We start from the raw sequence: 18,309 nt of genomic DNA on the forward strand, positions 1-18,309 counted from the left end.
GCATCTTTAAAGTATTCATTTCTATCCTACTGTTCACAGATACGTACTGAGCAGCGGGAGGCTTGTCCATACCTAGTGCTCTCTTAGAGTAAAAAGGGGAATTTGTTGCACTTTTACATTTTCATGCTCATCTGTTTCCTAAAATCTCAGAAGCTAGTACACCACTAATACAATGAAGTTATGAAAGTTGGATTTTTGCTTGAAAAATCTTTACTGAATTTAAATGGATGACATATCATTACTGATCTGAATCTATGAGCCCTATTTTGAGTATCTGGATATATTTAAGAATTAGAAAACTCAGAACATTTCATTATATCTTCAAGTTATTTTCATCACATCATAAAAAATAAACAATCTAAAAATAAGATTCACTACTTTGTACAATTGTGAAAGGCTTATCTGATTCAAACCCTCACCCATGTTAATTCAAAATTGAAGAAAAAATGTATACATATATTAAAATGATGAAATATATTTTCAATCATTTATCATTTATCCACTCTCATAAGAGGTGGTTAAATCATCAATATCCTTATTTACTAGGTTCAGAAACTGACATCACTGTTTAAGAATTTTTCATGGAGTTTTGTTAGTTTTTGACAGTGGCTAACCAGAAACAAGGAATGCCCAGCTCCTTCCCCTTCCTCTCTTCTGGAGCTTCCTGAATAATATAAAATAATTAAAATAATATAAAATAATATAAATGGAACACGCAGTCATTTCATTCCTAATCAAAATCATGCCTATTATCCTCAGTGCAGAGCCCTCTGACTCCCTGAGCCTAACCTCCTCTCTCCTTTTATTGAGCCGAAAACTTCCCCATCAGCTTGCTGCTGGGAGCTAAAGAGATGAGTGTGGCTTAGCTCACTGGGGGAAGCAGAGAGAGGGTGGATGCCAGAGTGGACAGGGCAGCTCAGGGAGCAGACAGGGCAGCAGCTTTCTGCATCAGCTTCACGAAAGGAGTGTGGCATGTGAGTGGCTGTTTCCCAGTGGTGATCTGGTTCCCTGCTAAATAGGACTCAATTAGAGGCCCATACATCAGAAAGAGATAAATGGGTAGTTCTTCCTTTTTGTATTGGCAGAAGAAGAGGATAGGAGAGGGATTTTCCCTGGGCACCTCACCCACGATTACCCAGCAGTCATGCTCTTGCCTCCCTGCTCACTCTGTATCCTTCACCTAGAATTCCCAAACCCAGTTCAATCTTTGGAAATTCCATCTGTGTTTCAACAACCAGGTTAATGCCTAGAACCTCTAAGGTCAATACCGGAAGAATTCTGTTCCCGTGAATGGCACCCTCTTGGGATTCTCTTACTGCCCTCACCACTATCACCAGACACTTGACACTAGGGTTGTATCAATCTCCCCTTATAGTTCTTTTCCAAGTGTTAACAAAACTCATCTTTTGACTACTACTAACAGACTGGCCGACATTTTCACAAGCATCTTACTGAATATTAGGAGAAAATAAAATAGAAGTAAAAATTGTAAAAGTAATAAACCTGTCTTGCTGACAAAATTTTTATGTATTTAATATATCTTCATTGAGCACCGAAAAGCTGGCACAAATTTGCAGTCACCCTAGACTGGACTTCATATTCCCCAGCCCTTTGTCGGCCTCTGTATGGCTTGTGCCATCTTAAGCCTGATAATCAGGAAACAGCCCTCTAAGATATGTTAGCTTATATGAGGACTGAAACATTCAAATTTCTTTGTGTTTATCAGTCACCTAGGGATTCTCGTTCGTGATATCTAGACTTATGTATGCCGCTGGTAACTGATGCCTGAAATGACTGTCGATCCTTCAGACCTTAATTACATGCAGGACTTGTTCCCAGCACAGGTCTAATAGTATAATATGATAGCATATTAGTTAGGGAAGGCTAAGCTAAGCTGTGATAACAAACACCAAAATCTCTGTGGCTTAGCACATAAGAATTCAGTTTAATTTAATTCTCACTTACTTCAAAGTCCTCTGTGGATCTGGAAGTTCTCCATAGGAGCTTCCATACAGGAGCTAATCCTCAAGGATTCAGCATACTTCCATCCTATGTCCCCACATTCTCAACACATGGCTTCCAGGCAGGAAGACTATGAAGATTGTGCCAGGGTTCAGGTTGAGGGGGGGTGGTCCTTGTGTCATCACGGAAGTGTCACATGTGCAAATGTCCACTATCTGATTGCCAAAACTAGTTAGACAGCCCAGTTGTAAGGATTGCAAATAGGTGGTGGTGAGCATCAAACAACTCTGCTACAGCTAGACAAAGGGTTCCAAACACAATGTTTTTCAGAGGCCTTAGAAAGGTTACATAAATATGTGAGATATCCCCATATAGTAAAAGCATATAGTTTTACTCTCTAATAGGAATTCAGTCATTTCAATGAACATTTTGTTGTCTTCATAAAATTCTAAGTTTAATGAACTTCTCCAAAAGACAGGTGGGGAATTCTGGGCCGAGATAAACTTGTTAACACAGCCACTCTCCTCTCCCAAATCTAACTCTACCCTCATCAGCCAAACTAAGCAGTTGCTGGAATGAGGAGAAAGGCAAGGCACGGGAGGAGGAGTCAGAGATCACCGAGGCAAAGTGGTGCTTCCTGACCTCCGAGCCCCTTGTGAAGATCAGCAAAATAAAGTCCACAAGAGAGATTCAAAAAGATCAGTTCCTGGGAAAAGTTTGTCAATCTATTAGATACAAAGTTATACCTTATTGTTATTTAATTTTCTTTCCTAGTGTTTTTGGAAAAGGAACATATTTGCAATATACTTCAAAATATTAATTTCCTGTGTCCAGTTTTCTGCTCTCTTGCTTTGCTTTTTTTTGACATATTGCCAAAACCAAATATGAACAATAGAGGAATTTTTCAGAAAAGTGTATTCTTACATGTTGTTGGTGAAATGCACATTTTCACAGACTTTGTGGAAAGTAGCCAAAGACTCCTAAAGTGAAAAATACAGACCCCCTTCCACACAGCATGCCTACTTTTAAGAATATATCACAAAGGAGCTAAAGTACCAGTATGTAAATATATACAGAAAGGGTCATTTAAAAATTAATTGTTCAGTTTCAAAGTACTACCATGGAATAGTATGCAGTCCTAAAGAAAGCACATTGACACTGCCTCAGTTAACCTGGAAATATTTCCACAAGATATTGATTAACATAGACAAAAGAAAAGTGTTTATTTTATTATCTCATTTTTGGAAAGCCATGACCAGAAACCCTACATACATGTATTGGTAGTGCAATTTGAACACTGAATCTTTATGTTTAAAAGTTTATTCCCATCTATGTGTACTTTATAACCAATGATGCATCTTCCCAGTAGTTTTGAACCAAAGCACAATGTAGGTGGGATGATAATATTAAAGATTTCCATTTGCATATGTCGGGCACTGTGATGGATACTTCACAACTTAAATTTTCACAATAATCTTTCAAGGTAGAAATTATGATCTATATTTAATAGGAAAATCCAGGGGTTAGAGAGGTTAAGTAACTTGCCCAAAACCATGACATGGAACTGAGATTCAAAGAAATTCTACATTCTCTGCTCCATAAGAAGCCCCCCATATAAATAGATATGTAACTTGATATTAAGTAATTAACTAGTCCTATGATATAACTCTAAGACATATATAGGTAAATATGAAAAATAGATTACAAAACAATGATTGCAAACTTAAGAATCTGGAGTCAGATAGACATAAATTCAAATTCTGGCACCATTCCTCGATAACTGTGTTACTTTGGCAAAGTTATTCGGTTTCTGAAGCTTCGGTTTTTTCATTTGTAAAATGGTAATATTGGAATGAGCTTGTCTACTGCATAGGGCTATGGAGATAATTAAATGAGAAATATGTATATAGGGAGAGAGAGAGAGAGCTCAGTACAGGACTCTGAATCTGCATACTCAATAAAAATTAGGTATTATGTTTATCATTATTTTTACCAAAATACGGATATATTAGTAGTCACTTCTGATCCAAATGTTTTTATTATCAATATAACTTATGTTAAATTTTTCTTTTTTTTTTTTTGAGACGGAGTCTCACTCTGTCGCCAGGCTGAAGTGCAGTGGGGCGATCTCGGCTCACTGTAACCTCCGCCTCCCGGGTTCAAGCAATTCTCCTGCCTCAGCCTCCCAAGTAGCTGGGACTACAGGTGAGCGCCACCATGCCCAGCTAATTTTTGTACTTTTAGTAGAGATGGGGTTTCACCACGTTGGCCAGAATGAGCTCCATCTCTTGACCTCGTGATCTGCCTGCCTCGGCCTCCCAAAGTGCTCGCATTACAGGCGTGAGCCACTGCACCTGGCCAAATTTTTCATTTCTAACAAACATAGCTATGAGATACTCAGATAAAGGTTAACATTATCCTTAGTTTCTTCTCCACCTGGATGTTAATACATTCTCTTCTGTCCCTTTCTCTTTCTTTTAGTATCAGACTTTGAGAAACATTCATCTCTTATCCCTCCCTTTTCTAGAGCTCCTAGAAAATATTTTGACTGCCTTCTCAAGGTGACCTTTTCTCAGATTAACAATTTACCTATTGCTCAAGAGGTAGGGTTGTCTCAATAATTCATGTTTACCAAAAAAAAGTTGCCATGAATTTTTACTCTTCTTTCATTATTTTCCGTGGGAATATACCTTAAAACAGGTCATTCACTACAAACTCTTTTAAAACCCTAAATATGTTGCCAAAATGGTTTCCAGAGGTGAGAACGACACTCCGAAAGCAGTGTACATGAGTGGCCCACTTATAGCATCACAGCCAATATTACCTTAGAAGTAAAAATTGTTTCTAACCTGATAGGTAAAAATGGCATCTTGTTGTTTCAAGTTGTATTTTCTCAATATTAGTAAGGTTGATTTTTTTATTTGAATTTTTGGTCATTTGAATTTATTTGTGAATTATCTAATCAAGCTCTGTTGCCCTTTTCTACTTGGACTTTAGTTATTTTGTATTGAGAATTCTAAGAGTGCTTGATTTTTCTTTAACAGGTTGGTATTTTAAAAGCAGGCAAATATGTAGCATTGTGGTAGCTGTACAAAAAGCTTGAATAAATAAAAACTAGAAGTATCTATACTAATGCACATAAATTCAGCAAATGGTTTTTGAGTGTTTAGTACAAGAAAGGCACTATTCATGGATATGCAGTATAAAACATTCTCTGCTCCCAAGAAGCATGTGATCTTAGTTGAAGATCAAAATATAGAATAAAGAGACACAATATGAAAAATGCTAAATGAATGGTCACATAATTAAGGACTGCATCAGGGGAGGGAGTGGTCATTGTGAGTTTGCATGGTCAGGTGAGTCCTACTATATAGGTAAGGTAAAACTTGGGTGGTTTTGAATGAAAGGAAGAAATGTGAGTAAAGCAAATAAAAGGGTGTGTCACTTTGAAGATGTCATGAGAAGGAAGCAGAGGTCAGAATCCATCTTATTTTTCCTTTTTTCGGAAACTATGAATCGACCACCCCTGTATTGGAGGAGAGTCTGTCTTAAGAGTTTGAATTTTAATAAGCTTTCATCACAGCTGCAAATATGAAGCCTGGTTTTAGTGCTAACCCAGTATCAGTCTGAAGGAAGTTACAAATAAAATCTATGTTATTGTTTCACTGCTCTTTAGATCTTATGCTTAGATGAAAGATCTCCTGTCAATTCAATGGGACACTTAGGGGCCAAATGTAAAGCTGACTTCTATCACTGTATGCAATGGTAATTGTATCAGTTTATTTTCAGCTTGTGAGAAAAGAAAGCCTGTCACAGAATGGCTTGAATAACTAGGGGTCTATTTTTCTCACAGGACCAAAGTCTGGAGTTAGAAGGCTGTTGGCAGTGGTTCAGAGGACCAGCTCTGTTAAGGCCAGTAAGTCTCCAATTCTCAAGCTTGTCACCTCATTGCCACAAGTTTGCTGTTGCAGCTCACAACATCATACCCACTTTCAAGATGAGAAGAAAGGAAACAGAGTGATTCCAGCCCTGTATCTCCTTTGTATAAAGAAAGCAAAAACGTTTTAGAAACCCCGTAACAGAATTTCACTGATTTCTGATTAGCCAAAACTGTATCACACAACCTTCCTTTGATATAAGAGAAGCCAAGAAAGCAAGTAGTTTAGTGGAACACATGTAAAAATTCCCAGAGGAGTTGGAAATTGATGTTGAAACAGTCAGTCTCAGGGTCTGCCATAGTGATGCTACACAAAGATAAGGTGAAGAAATTATTTGGAAACACAGAAGCTTTAGAGTTAACACTGCAAGATCACAGGAAAGAATAATATGGATAAAAATACTCACTAACTCATACTAACAGCTTTCCAATTTGGGTTAAATAAAAGACAAGTTTAGGATTCAGATCATTCCTGTAATATAGTTAACTAGAATGAAAGTTCTAAAGTACCAAAGCATCAAATATTTAAAGTCTAAGGTACCAAAGACCAAAGAGATAGCTTGAAAGGATTTTATTCTTTGCATTTTTGAGTGAGTTCAGGGTTGGCAGAACCCCATCACTGCCTACATTATTGATGGGGATATCTGAAAAGAAGCAGATGTTTTGCCAAGAAAGGGAATATGAATCATTGTACCTAATAAGTTGAGAATCTTAGGAAACAATCTACACAGCTCATGAGTGAAACTAGCAATTAATCTTGACATGTTTTATAAAAGGTTGGGTTGCTTAATATTTCTCCCAAGTAATTTTTTTAAGTTTGCTGTAGGCAGGAAGGTAAAAAGACTGACAGTGCAGGAAACTGAACTTTTCTTTCCTCCAAATGCCAACTGTGCCAGTTGGATATTGAAATATGAGGTACATCATGATAGGAGATTAGTCAAACTCATTCACCAATGTGCCCTCAGTCCCAACTTGCTAGAGGAAATAATGAAGTGGCGCCATTGGAGACAAGGAGTCATGACCAATTTATTGCTCCATTCTGGATGCTGCATATGTATGCAAAGTTTTATTTATAAAGATAATTTATGTGGCAGTTGGGTTATGTGCTAATCAGCAAAACACAGTGTCTAAAACTACACCATGTCACGCTAGCATGTAGACGGAAATTCTTTTGTATTGATTTACATACGAGAGCTTCCCAAGAGGTATGCTGCAACCAAAATGCATCCATTGATTCTCCCTCCATTTGCTTCTTTGAGGAGGAGAAAATGAAAACCTGATATTCTTAAAATTCATTGATGTTGCCATCCCCATTTGAGCCTACATTTGGCTAAAAATAAATTGTTGAAATCTTACGCCAATAACTCAGTATGGCTCTTTTATTTTCCTTTAATTTTAAGCTTTTAGATATTACCTTAAAATGTTGATATTATTATTTAATATCTATTTAATTCATAATTAACAGAAATTCAAACAGAATAAGCTCAGTGTGATCAGTAATCTCCATCAAATGCAGTCAGAGTCACTCTGTCTATATCTGATCTCAGAGCCTGTATATCTATTAGCAACTTTTCTATGAAAATTTATATTTTAAAGAGAAGTAGGGAAAAATTTGATCCAGAAGTCTGTTCTTTCTTTCTTTTCTTTCTTTCTTTTTTTTCTTTCTTTCTCTCTCTCTCTTTCTTTCTTATATCCATTTATATTCTTATAATAAATAACATGCACTATTTAACTGCTTCCATTATATTGAAATATACATTATATATATACACATATTTACATACACACACCCCATGCATCTTTATACATTTATTCGTAAACACCCAAACACTAACATCTAGAACATAACTGGATTTCCTAATATAAGAATAGGATAACAAAAGACACAAATTCCATTAACTATTTTTTTCTTTATTTTTTTTCACCATCTGCCCAGCTCTTGCTCTCTCCTGGACTTCCCTCTCATTCAGCCTCCCATTATTTCCATCCGTTGCCTCTCAGTAAAGCATTCCACAGACATAGATACTACATATGACATCAAATTCAAAGAGATGAAAAGAACATTTGGCATCTTCGGTCATCAGGCACATGTAAATTCAAAACCATAATAAGATACCATCACAAACCTGCTAAAGTAAAGAAAAAGCACTGACAGTACCCAGTGCTGGTGAAGCTGTGGAACAATTTGAACTCTCATACATGTCTGGTAAGAATGTAAGATGCTACAACTTTGGAAATGAGCTTGGCAGTTTATAATGGATTTAAACATACACTTTCAATATGACCCGTGTGTTATTAGTTCAGGTTGTCTAAGAAGAAGATGCTATGACTGGTATTAAAGATACAAAAGATTTGGGGGGCTGGAGGTGGAAATACCTTTGAAATATAGTAGTGGGACCCAGAAAAGGTGAGGAGAGACTTCAAACTATGATGCAGCTCTGACACTTGTGAAAGAGATGGGAAAGGAAGAAAGAATTAGTAGGAAGAGTCATAAAATTCCAAGAAAGATTCAGTCAGGAGTCCTTAATCAAAACTCATCCACTGGATAAACAAAATGTGGTACGTATACACAAATGGAACACTATTCCACCATAAAAACTTAAAATAATGTCATTTTCAGCAACATGGATGGAGCTGGAGGTCATTAGCTTAAGTGAAATAAACCACGCACAAAAAGACAAATACCACATATTTTCAATTCTAGGTGGGAACTAAAACGTTTGAGCACATGGAGGTAGAGAGTGGAAAAATTAAACAAAGACTGAAAAGGGCAAATGGTGGGCGGAGGGGAGAATGAAGAGAAGTGGATTAAAGAGTACAAACATACAATAGGACAGAATGAATAAATCCAATGTTTGATCCAGAGTAGGGTGACTATACTTAACAAAAACATATTTTACTTGGATGATGGACACCCTAAATAGTCTGACTTATTCAGTACACATTATATACATGTAAGAAAATTTCTCATGTACCCCACAAATTTATACAAAAAAATCACCCATTGGAGGAATTCAATTCCACATCTCGCAGGCATGAGCCCACTCTTGTTCCCTTGCTGTGCTAAATCATTGGCTGGGAAGCATGGAAAGACAGTGGCTAGCATGGCCTTTGTGCAGACTTGGTGGTGGATACATAGGGGCAAAAGCTACAGCTGTCTGTCACTATGCTCGCCACAGCAAGAAGTGTGAGCAGCACTTTTTCAAGCAGCCACAACACAATAATTTCAATCATAGGTATACACCCAAAAGAAATGAAAACACATGTCCACACAAAGTCTTTGCTTGAATATCTTCCTACTCTGTTCTTGAACACTTTATTGATACCTGTGTTATAGAATTTACCAGTTTGTCTTATTGTCAGTTTTTATTAGCCTAGTTCCATTTCTTGAGTGTGAGGCTTTTACAAACATAATTTTATTTTTGATCCTTTACTCTCTAGATGCAAATGTATATACACAGCATTCATAGAATATTTAATTCATGTTAGTTAAGAACTAATATGTAAGTCCAACAACAGGTGAGTGAATACATAAGTTGTGGTATATTTATAAAATGCAATACCACTCAGAAATAAAACAAAATTAACTATGGGTACACACAACACCATGAATGAACACAAAAACATAGATTGAGTAATAGAAACCAGACTCAAGAGACTGTTTAAAATATGATTCTATTTATGTGGAATTTTAGAAAATGCAAACCAACATACAGTGACAGAAAACGAATCAGCGGTTGCTGCAAAGGGGCTGGAGAAACATTTTGGGATGATGAGGTTTTACACTTGGATGTGGTAGTTGTTGTGAGGGTAAATACATTTTTCAAAACTCATTGAACTGTATTTTAAAAACTGATAACATTTTATTGTGTGTAAATTATATCTCAAGAGGTTGAATATTTTTTAAGCGAACCAGAATTTTATGAAATAATATTTTCCAAAGTTTCCTTTTTCATAAATATGGAAAATTCAAGAGATTTGTTGTTCAAAAATGTGGAAGATAAATGATATAAAAATAGATTACTCATTTATATTTGTTCATACATTACACTGGGCAGTATATGATCATGCAGAATGTTTTATCATATGTGATATGATTAACAATTAATGTTATATTCAAAGCAACAGTTGAAACCATCAATACTTACCTCTTAAAATTTAGAGAAAGTGAGGAAGGGAATGTCACAGAAATTCCTTAGGTAAAAAAGGTGAAAAAAGTTCACAATTATATCTATTGAAAATCCTAACGTATGAAAGAAACACTTAAGTCATTCTGTCTTTTCCATGAATGCAGGAACTCACACTTCCATTTCAGGTGTTTAAAAAGGAACACCAGCAGAGGCTTTGTGCCAGGATGAGACACAGGATAAGAGGGATCTTGTGTGGATGCCTGGCTTTAGAGAAGTTCATGAGAGGATATTAGCAACAAAGTCAGTGCGATGTTTGAAAACACATTTATTTTCACAGAGAGAAAATTGCAGCCTCAACAGCCTTTGGTGGGAAGTTATCCCCAATGAACATCTTCCCTAAACATATCAAGGGGCAGATGGAAATCGTAAAATAATATTAATTCCTAACCCCTGCCTAAATAAAACTTGAAATCCATATCCCACTGATTTTGCGTAGGTAGGACATTTTTAATTGAAATAGAACATGAAAATGCCTGACTGAAAAGTACTCTAGGTTAACTGAGTAAAATTTCCTTTACCCTCTGCTTGGCAGAGTGTGAAACCATCAACACAAAAGAAAAACTAAAGTCAAGGAAGAAAGTTATCTATGAATGTTGTCATTGGACTATTGAAATAATTCCTTAATCAATTCAAGTAAAAATTATTATTCTTATATAATTGATTTATATAATTGAAGAAAACTGGATTATAAAATATTTATGGTTATAAACTGCAGTTGAAGTGTTTATACCCTCGAAGTGCCTAAAATCATGGTATTGTTCATTACCTTCATAGCAAAAGATAAATAGAATAAAAATAGAATTTTTTTCTGAATCAGCCAAGTATTTATTCTACTTTGCATTTCGCTTAGTTCTGTCAGAATCAGTGTACTTTTTTATTCCTAAAAAAAAAGTTGGCATAATTGTATATAACATTTTTTGTACCCCCAAAATAAAATAAAATATTTGTTTATTCAATATTTATTAAGCACCTACTATGTGCTGGGAAATATTGCTACTCGTTGAAGACAAAACAATACACTGTATATACATATTATCTGTCCTCATAAAGCTTACATGGTTGGAGCAAACACAAAAAAAATAAATTATAATAAGTGATAGGAAGGAAAATAAGCAAGGGTGTGAGGAAAAGGATGATGAAGGGTATTCAGAGAAGGCCTTCTAGAGATGACACCATTTAATCAGAGAACCTCCCAAAAGAAAAACTCAATTAGATATGCATTGAGATGAATTTTCCAGGCAGAGGTGAGGTCTGCAAAGGCTCTAGAGAGAAAGAGGTCAGGCCTCTTGAAAAAGCAAAAGAGCTGGCAGGGCTGGAGCTCAGCAAAGGAGGAAGATAGTGGTGTTAGGCAAGGGTCAGGTCACATAGGGATTTTTAGGCCTTGGGAAGAGGTTTTTAAGTTCATTCAAAGTGCAGTGGGAAATCATTAAAGGGCCTTTACAAGGGAAGCGATGTGGTTCTGTTAACATTTTGATAAGGCCATTTTTCCTGCAGTGTGTAAATTGGGTTAGACGAGAGCAAAAGTTGGTTAGAAGTCTAGTATCAGAAGATTGTTGCAGTCATTCAGGAGAGAAGTAACGATGGCCTGGGTTAAGGTGACAGTGGTGGAACTAGAAGAGAGAATGGGGTTATATCTATTTTGTAGAGAGTATAAGCAGGATTGCTAATAGATAGAGTAGAGCATAGAAGAAAAAAAAAAATCAGTGCTGGCTCCTAGGATCTGGTTTCCACAACAAAGTGGATGATGGTACTATTTACTGAGTCAGAGGCAAGTAGGAGAAGCAAATGTGCTCGGTGGGGATAAACAATCAAAATTTCCATTCTTTGGAAATTTTGGAAGAAGAAGTTTATGTGTAGTGTAGAAAAGTGGGCCCAGTAGTAAGCCTGGAAGAATGCCAACATTTGTAAGCATGGCAAAGAAGAAACCAGCCAAGGAGACCGATAGCAAGGGTTAGTTATGAAGAAGGAAAATTAGGGAAGAGGCATGTTCCCTACTCCCACAGAGTATTTGAAGAATAAAGAGTATTAAATTGAGGACAAAGAGTTGGCTAGATATGACATGTGCAAGTTATTGGTGACCTCGACAAGAGCAGTGTACATGGCGTAGTGAAGCTACAACTGTGAGAAATGAATGAGAAGAAAGAAAATGAGGATATGTGTAGACAGTTCTCTTGAGTTTTCTCAGATCAGGAAGAAGATTTTGATTTCTTTAAGATGGAAAGCAGCACAGCATGATTGATGATGCTAGTGGTAATAATCCAGAAGGAAGTGATAGAAAACAATGGAAGAAAAATACTGTCATCGAACGAATAAGGAACTTGAGAAGAAAGCCACAAATGGGATCAGACCTTTGATGGGAAGAGAAAGGTTTTCTCCATTGTGACAGAAGTAAGGGAGAAAAACTTGGATATTAGCATAGGTAAGTTTTAGGTCTGGAGAAAGAAAGATTAGAAATTGGTGTCTATTTTTTCTATATTATCAAGTTCAATTCTTCCAAAAAGTTTCAAAGCATTAATATTTAACCCATCCTAACTTGGAAAGTTGCCTGAAGGAACAGATAAAACACACCTTAAATATAGCATTCATCCTCCACTATGGTCATTCCCTGGAAGACTGACTCTGAGAACAAAGGAACTATTATTTTTACAGGAAATAAATGTATGAGTCACAATTGATATTCTGAAAATATCTGAATTTTTTCTAAAGAAATTTATGGGCCTAATAGAACACAACATACTTTTCCTTCCTTATGCAACAGACACTTAGAGCAGGTTAGGGCACAAACACGTATTATAGTTACCCCTGTCTCATATATTAATTGAAGAAAACACACATTTTTATTATTATCTAGTTGAATCCACCCAGATGACACAATAATGCAAATATCTGTGATGTTAGTAGTGTAGATAAGATGTCATGTCAAAATAAAAAGCACATGTCTCATGTATAATTATGTTACCAATCAAGGACTGAACCAACCCACTTTTCAAAATGGACTTCTCTCAGTAATCTCCTGAAACCACCTCCAAAATCCAGGAACACTGAGCCAAGGAATAGGTTCCTAAATCCAGGAAAACGTTGAACTTAACGTTATCAAACTAATATAGACTTTCCAGCTCATCTAATTCCATGATTTTCAATTTTCCCTGAAGACTTTTTATTTTCCAGTGAAATCTTATGTCAGAAAGATTAGGATGGTGCTCAGCGCCTGATGCTAGGATTCCCTCACATACTTCTGGTGGCTCTCATATACCATGCAAGCACTGTGCTTTGGTTCCAGGTACAGTGACATTGGTGAGATATTTTTTTTTTTTTTTTGCACCTCTCATAGAAAATGGAAAGTACAATGATATGGAAAGAACATAACAGTTTTGATTTTACATGGCATAGATATTAAAATATATAAAACATTAAATATTTAAATAATATCCTGCTTATGGAAAATGATCTTTAAATCTGTTCACATTTGGAAAATAAAAATCACTTTAAACCTTTAGCATTAGGCAGAAGTATTGAATTTATAAAATTGCACCTTCTGTCAAAAAATGTTAGTTGAGGGAACTGATCCTACTGTTTGTGTCTGCCAGAAACAAATCTAACACAATAATTGTGGTGGGTTTTTTCAGGATTAATGTAGTTTTTGCTATGAATTGTGTCTGCATAGAATATCTCTCTCTCCCGCTCTCTCTCTCTCTCTCTGTCTCACACACACACACACACACACACAAACACACACACACACACAATATTTTTCTTCAGTTTGAGTGTGGTTTGTTTGCTGTGCTGCTTCTTAGCAACCAGGGACTCTATAGGCAAGGTGTGTTTCAAACATCTCATCCCTGTGCCTTACTGCTGCCTCTCTTTAGCTCCTTACTATTGAAAAAGAGGGTATATTTTACAGCACCTGTCATCCAGCATCATAAAATTATAACAACATGAAATAATGATGGTAAGAGGATGTTGACATAACCATATAAGGTGTTGTAAAAAGAAAGTATTAAAACACACGTGTCTTACTGAATCGTCTGTGCAATGCAGTCACACACCAAAGTAGAGATGGCATCTGTATTGCCTGCATAACTGTCCAAACTTTCATTTTGTCTCTCTTACATGCAATTTGGCCCAAGATGTTTACTTCCTATTTGTCAGAAATGAGATTTCCAATTATATTCATGGTAACTGTGCATCCAGCAGAAGAGAAGGAAGCCCCCAAGAATGTATTCTTTTCTATTACACATCTAATAAGAAACTTTGACGTTAATGTAGCAGAGGGCAATCCTTGAAGGCTATGATTTACATATTCATATTACTTGGAGGCATAGCATTTACTTCAGTAAAATGATAGGCCACTAAAATTGGCAGAAATTAATACAAAAACATTATAATGTTTTCAAGGAATGTACTTCTTGAAATAATTATACAAAATTAATAAAATTAATTAAAAACCTGAACATCTGTTTTAACTTAAAATTATTAAATAAAAACCATATCATGTCATTGATTTTAATGCTGTTCCTATTTCAATGATATATGCCACACATTTACCAGCTATTAAACTCAATTATACAATTATTCTATGGTGCAAATGTTGAGACAATCATCTCAGAGAATATAAAATGAAATTTTCAAAAAGGAGAATTTCCACAAGTTGGTGTTCCTTTTTTATTTTTATGTTTATTTTTATTTTTATTTTTCCCAAGATGGAGTCTTGCTCTGTTACCCAGGCTGGAGTGCAGTGGCGCCATCTCAGCTCACTGCAACCTCCGCCTCCCACGTTCAAGCAATTCTCCTGCCTCAGCCTCCCGAGTAGCTGGGATTACAGGCACCCACCACTGCACCAGGCTAATTTTTGTATTTTTAGTAGAGACAGGGTTTCACCATGTTGGCCAGGCAAGTCTCGAACTCCTGACCTGGTGATCCACCCACCTCGGCCTTCCAAAGTGCTGGGATTACAGGCGTGAGCCACCGTGCCCGGCCAGCCTTCCTTTTTTATACCTACTATCTTTCTCCATTATGAAAAAATCAGAGCACATCACTATTTAAAAAAAAAAATCATAGACTTTTTAATTCATTTTCTTATAAGGCCACTGTAAATATATGGGCTTTCTCTTTCTTATTATAGGTTAAACACATTTGAATAAATAATTCAAATTAGTTAAGATCTTGTTATATAGTCTTCACTAAATTGTTACTTAGCCTTTCACAGACATTAAAAGCAAGTGAAGCAAAAGTTTCTTTCAGTGTGCTAAAGTTCCAACAATATGAAAGCTTTTCTAATATAGAAGTCCATTAACCATTACACAGTAGAGAATTTACTCTTCATTTTTCTTTAGTCATTTTCACCATTTGATGAAGAAAAGGTATCATTATTCTTAAAATCAGGATTTTTAATAATAAGCATGCATTGGAAAAATATATGGCAATAGAATTTCAAAGGTTATTACATCATTGAACTCAGAAACAATTTACTATCTTAACAAATGCATTATAGTTTCTTCTATAAAGTGTTAGTGAATGTTAAAAATAACACCTATTTTGGGAGAAGATGCAGGACATTGGCTGATTATACGTGACTAGTACAACTAGAAATTAGTACATTTCTAGAAGGCAATTTGACAATATAGATCAAAGGCTTTACAACTATACATATACTTTAATTCAGCAACTACACATCTGGAAAAGATTCCAAGAAAGTAGGAACAGCACTTTGCAGAAATTTATGTATAAAGATGTTCCAACAATAAGAAACAGGTCGAGTAAATCAATGGCTAATCAGTGTGTGGAATACTATGTAACTATTAAAAATGATGAAAATCTATACACATAAGTAGGGAGGAAACAATGCAAACAGTATTTAAAGCTGTTGCAACTGGGTGCCACTCTCACCCTGAAAAGGCAGAACAGAGTTCTGGGCACACCATGGGCCCAGTAAATGCTGCCTTAACTTGCAGTAACTCTAAACAGAAAGACTTTGCTCAGTAATCCTACATCAAGGTTTGTCTCTGCAAGGATACCAAGGCAACTTCTTAGGAGGAGTTGTGCAAAGATCTGATTGACCTGAAGGATTTAGAGCATGAACAGAGCAAGAGCTTTGTACTTTCAGAAGACCACTTTTTTTTCCCCCATTATCGTCATTGGAGATCAACATATGGAGATGCACAGAGCTTGGTATCAGGCCCCATTGAAAAGAACCATCAAGTCTTCATTCACCAGAAGAATGTACTTCAGCAGCATGTTGTGTTATTAGAAAATTCATTAACAGAAGTAGTACTAATATTGCAAGTAAACTAAACTAGCCTAAGACAGCAGAGCAGGGTGAAGCGTAATCAGTATTGTAATAATTAAAAATTGTCAATCAAGATAAATTGCTATCCCTTTGATGAAAATGTTTCCCTTTCAGGCAGTTATTATCCAATTCTTGGTACTTTGTGAAGTGACACTGTTATCCATATATGCATGTAAATATGTATATATATAATTTAATTTTTCATGTACTTAATACCTTTGAAGAGTTAAACAAAAGATTCAAGCAGTGATTTGTGTGAGCTAAAGAGGACATTAAGAACCATGGTTCTGCAGTTTTATATGAACATGGATTTGATAGTGAGATGGCAGACAAAATAGATGCCTCAGAAGATGTTGCAAGCCCCAAAAAGCTTTATTTACAGAGAACTCAACTTTTTTAAAAGAGAAAAACTCACTTGGAAAGAGCATATGGTTATTTGGTGACTTACAGTCACCAGAGTTTCCCCTTAACTCCTTTCCCCTGACCTGTCCTTCTCTGTTAGACAGTTCAGATAAAGCCAACTTCATTTGATAAATATGTGTTCTGAGATATGCTAATTAATGCAATTTTTGTCAATGTGGGTACATTTTTCTCATTGTAATTTCCGATTGATCTTCCTTTTGGCAGAGGTTCCTACACTAGAATTTTATATTTCTTAGTAACCACTCTGTCAAGGAGGTATAATTTAATACACTTTAGGAAAATGGAGAATCTTATTGTGATAAGAAGAAAATCCTTTATTTATCTGTGTTTTCAATATATCATAACAAATCTTCTAAAAACCTATTTGAGGTCGAGTGTGGTGGCTCACGCCTATAATCCCAGCATTTTGGGAGGCGGAGGTGGGCGGATCACCTGAGGTCAGGAGTTTGAGACCAGTCTGGCCACCATGGTGAAACCCCGTCTCTGATAAAAATAAAAATAAAAATAATTAGCTGAGCGTGGTGGCACACGCCTGTAATCCCAGCTACTCGGGAGGCTGAGACAGGAGAATTGCTTGAACCCAGGAGGCAGAGGTTGCAGTGAGCCGACATCGGGCCACTGCACTCCAGCCTGGGCAACAGAGCGAAACTCTGTCAAAAACAACAACAACAACAACAAACAAACAAACAACAAGAAAAAACAACAACAAAAAACACCTATTTGAGTAGGGCACAGACCACAGAGGTACAGTTTGCTTTTTGATCTTGGGTGCCTTTTGCAAGCCATGAGAGTAACTTTTATCTACATTACTATGTGAGTCACCAGGACAAATTCGACCATGAGTTCCTGGAGATTGAATTCCAACCAGACAAGAAACTGAGATGTGCCAACAACAGTAATTACAAGGATAATGTCATGATCAGAAAAGAGGCTTACATATATAAAAATATGATGGAGGAACTGAAGAGAATAATTAATGGCAGTGAAATTACCAAATAGTATGACGCTCTGTGGCCTCCTCCTGACCAGGAGGAGCTTGAAATCGTCATTGGACATGAACACGTTTCTTTTATAACATCTAAAATTGGTTCCCTTATTGATGTTAAGCAATCCAAGGATCCAGAAGGCTTAAGAATATTTTATTATCTTGTTCATGACCAGGAAGTATCTGGTCTTCATTGTTACTGAATTACACTTCAAGATTAAGCCAATCTAGATTAAACATTGATGTGGATGCAAAGAAGGTGGATATAGCTATTTTTAATCAATATTATCAGAAAATTTTTGTGTACACCAGAATAATATTTTTCGTAAACTATAAATGATTGTGTCTAATAAATAGTGACAAAAATAACAAGTAAACTTAAAAACCTATTTGTAATCCTAAGGGCCTCAAAGGTCATTTCTGAAGATACTATAAAATACATGTTATTTCAAATAAATAAAATCTGTCTATTTAACTTTGATATATCACTAACAAGTATTGGAATATATTCTAAATTCCATGGCAA

At 36.0% G+C, this 18,309-nt stretch overlaps 1 pseudogene; it reads left to right on the forward strand.

Annotated features, from left to right (window-relative positions):
* The first annotated feature begins 894 nt into the window (after positions 1-894).
* LOC100967627 (protein mago nashi homolog) lies at positions 895-18,014 on the forward strand (annotated as a pseudogene).
* Positions 18,015-18,309: the final 295 nt, after the last annotated feature.

The sequence above is a fragment of the Pan paniscus genome, chromosome 4, assembly GCF_029289425.2.
Source record: "Pan paniscus chromosome 4, NHGRI_mPanPan1-v2.0_pri, whole genome shotgun sequence".
In the NCBI taxonomy this organism is placed as follows: domain Eukaryota; kingdom Metazoa; phylum Chordata; class Mammalia; order Primates; family Hominidae; genus Pan; species Pan paniscus.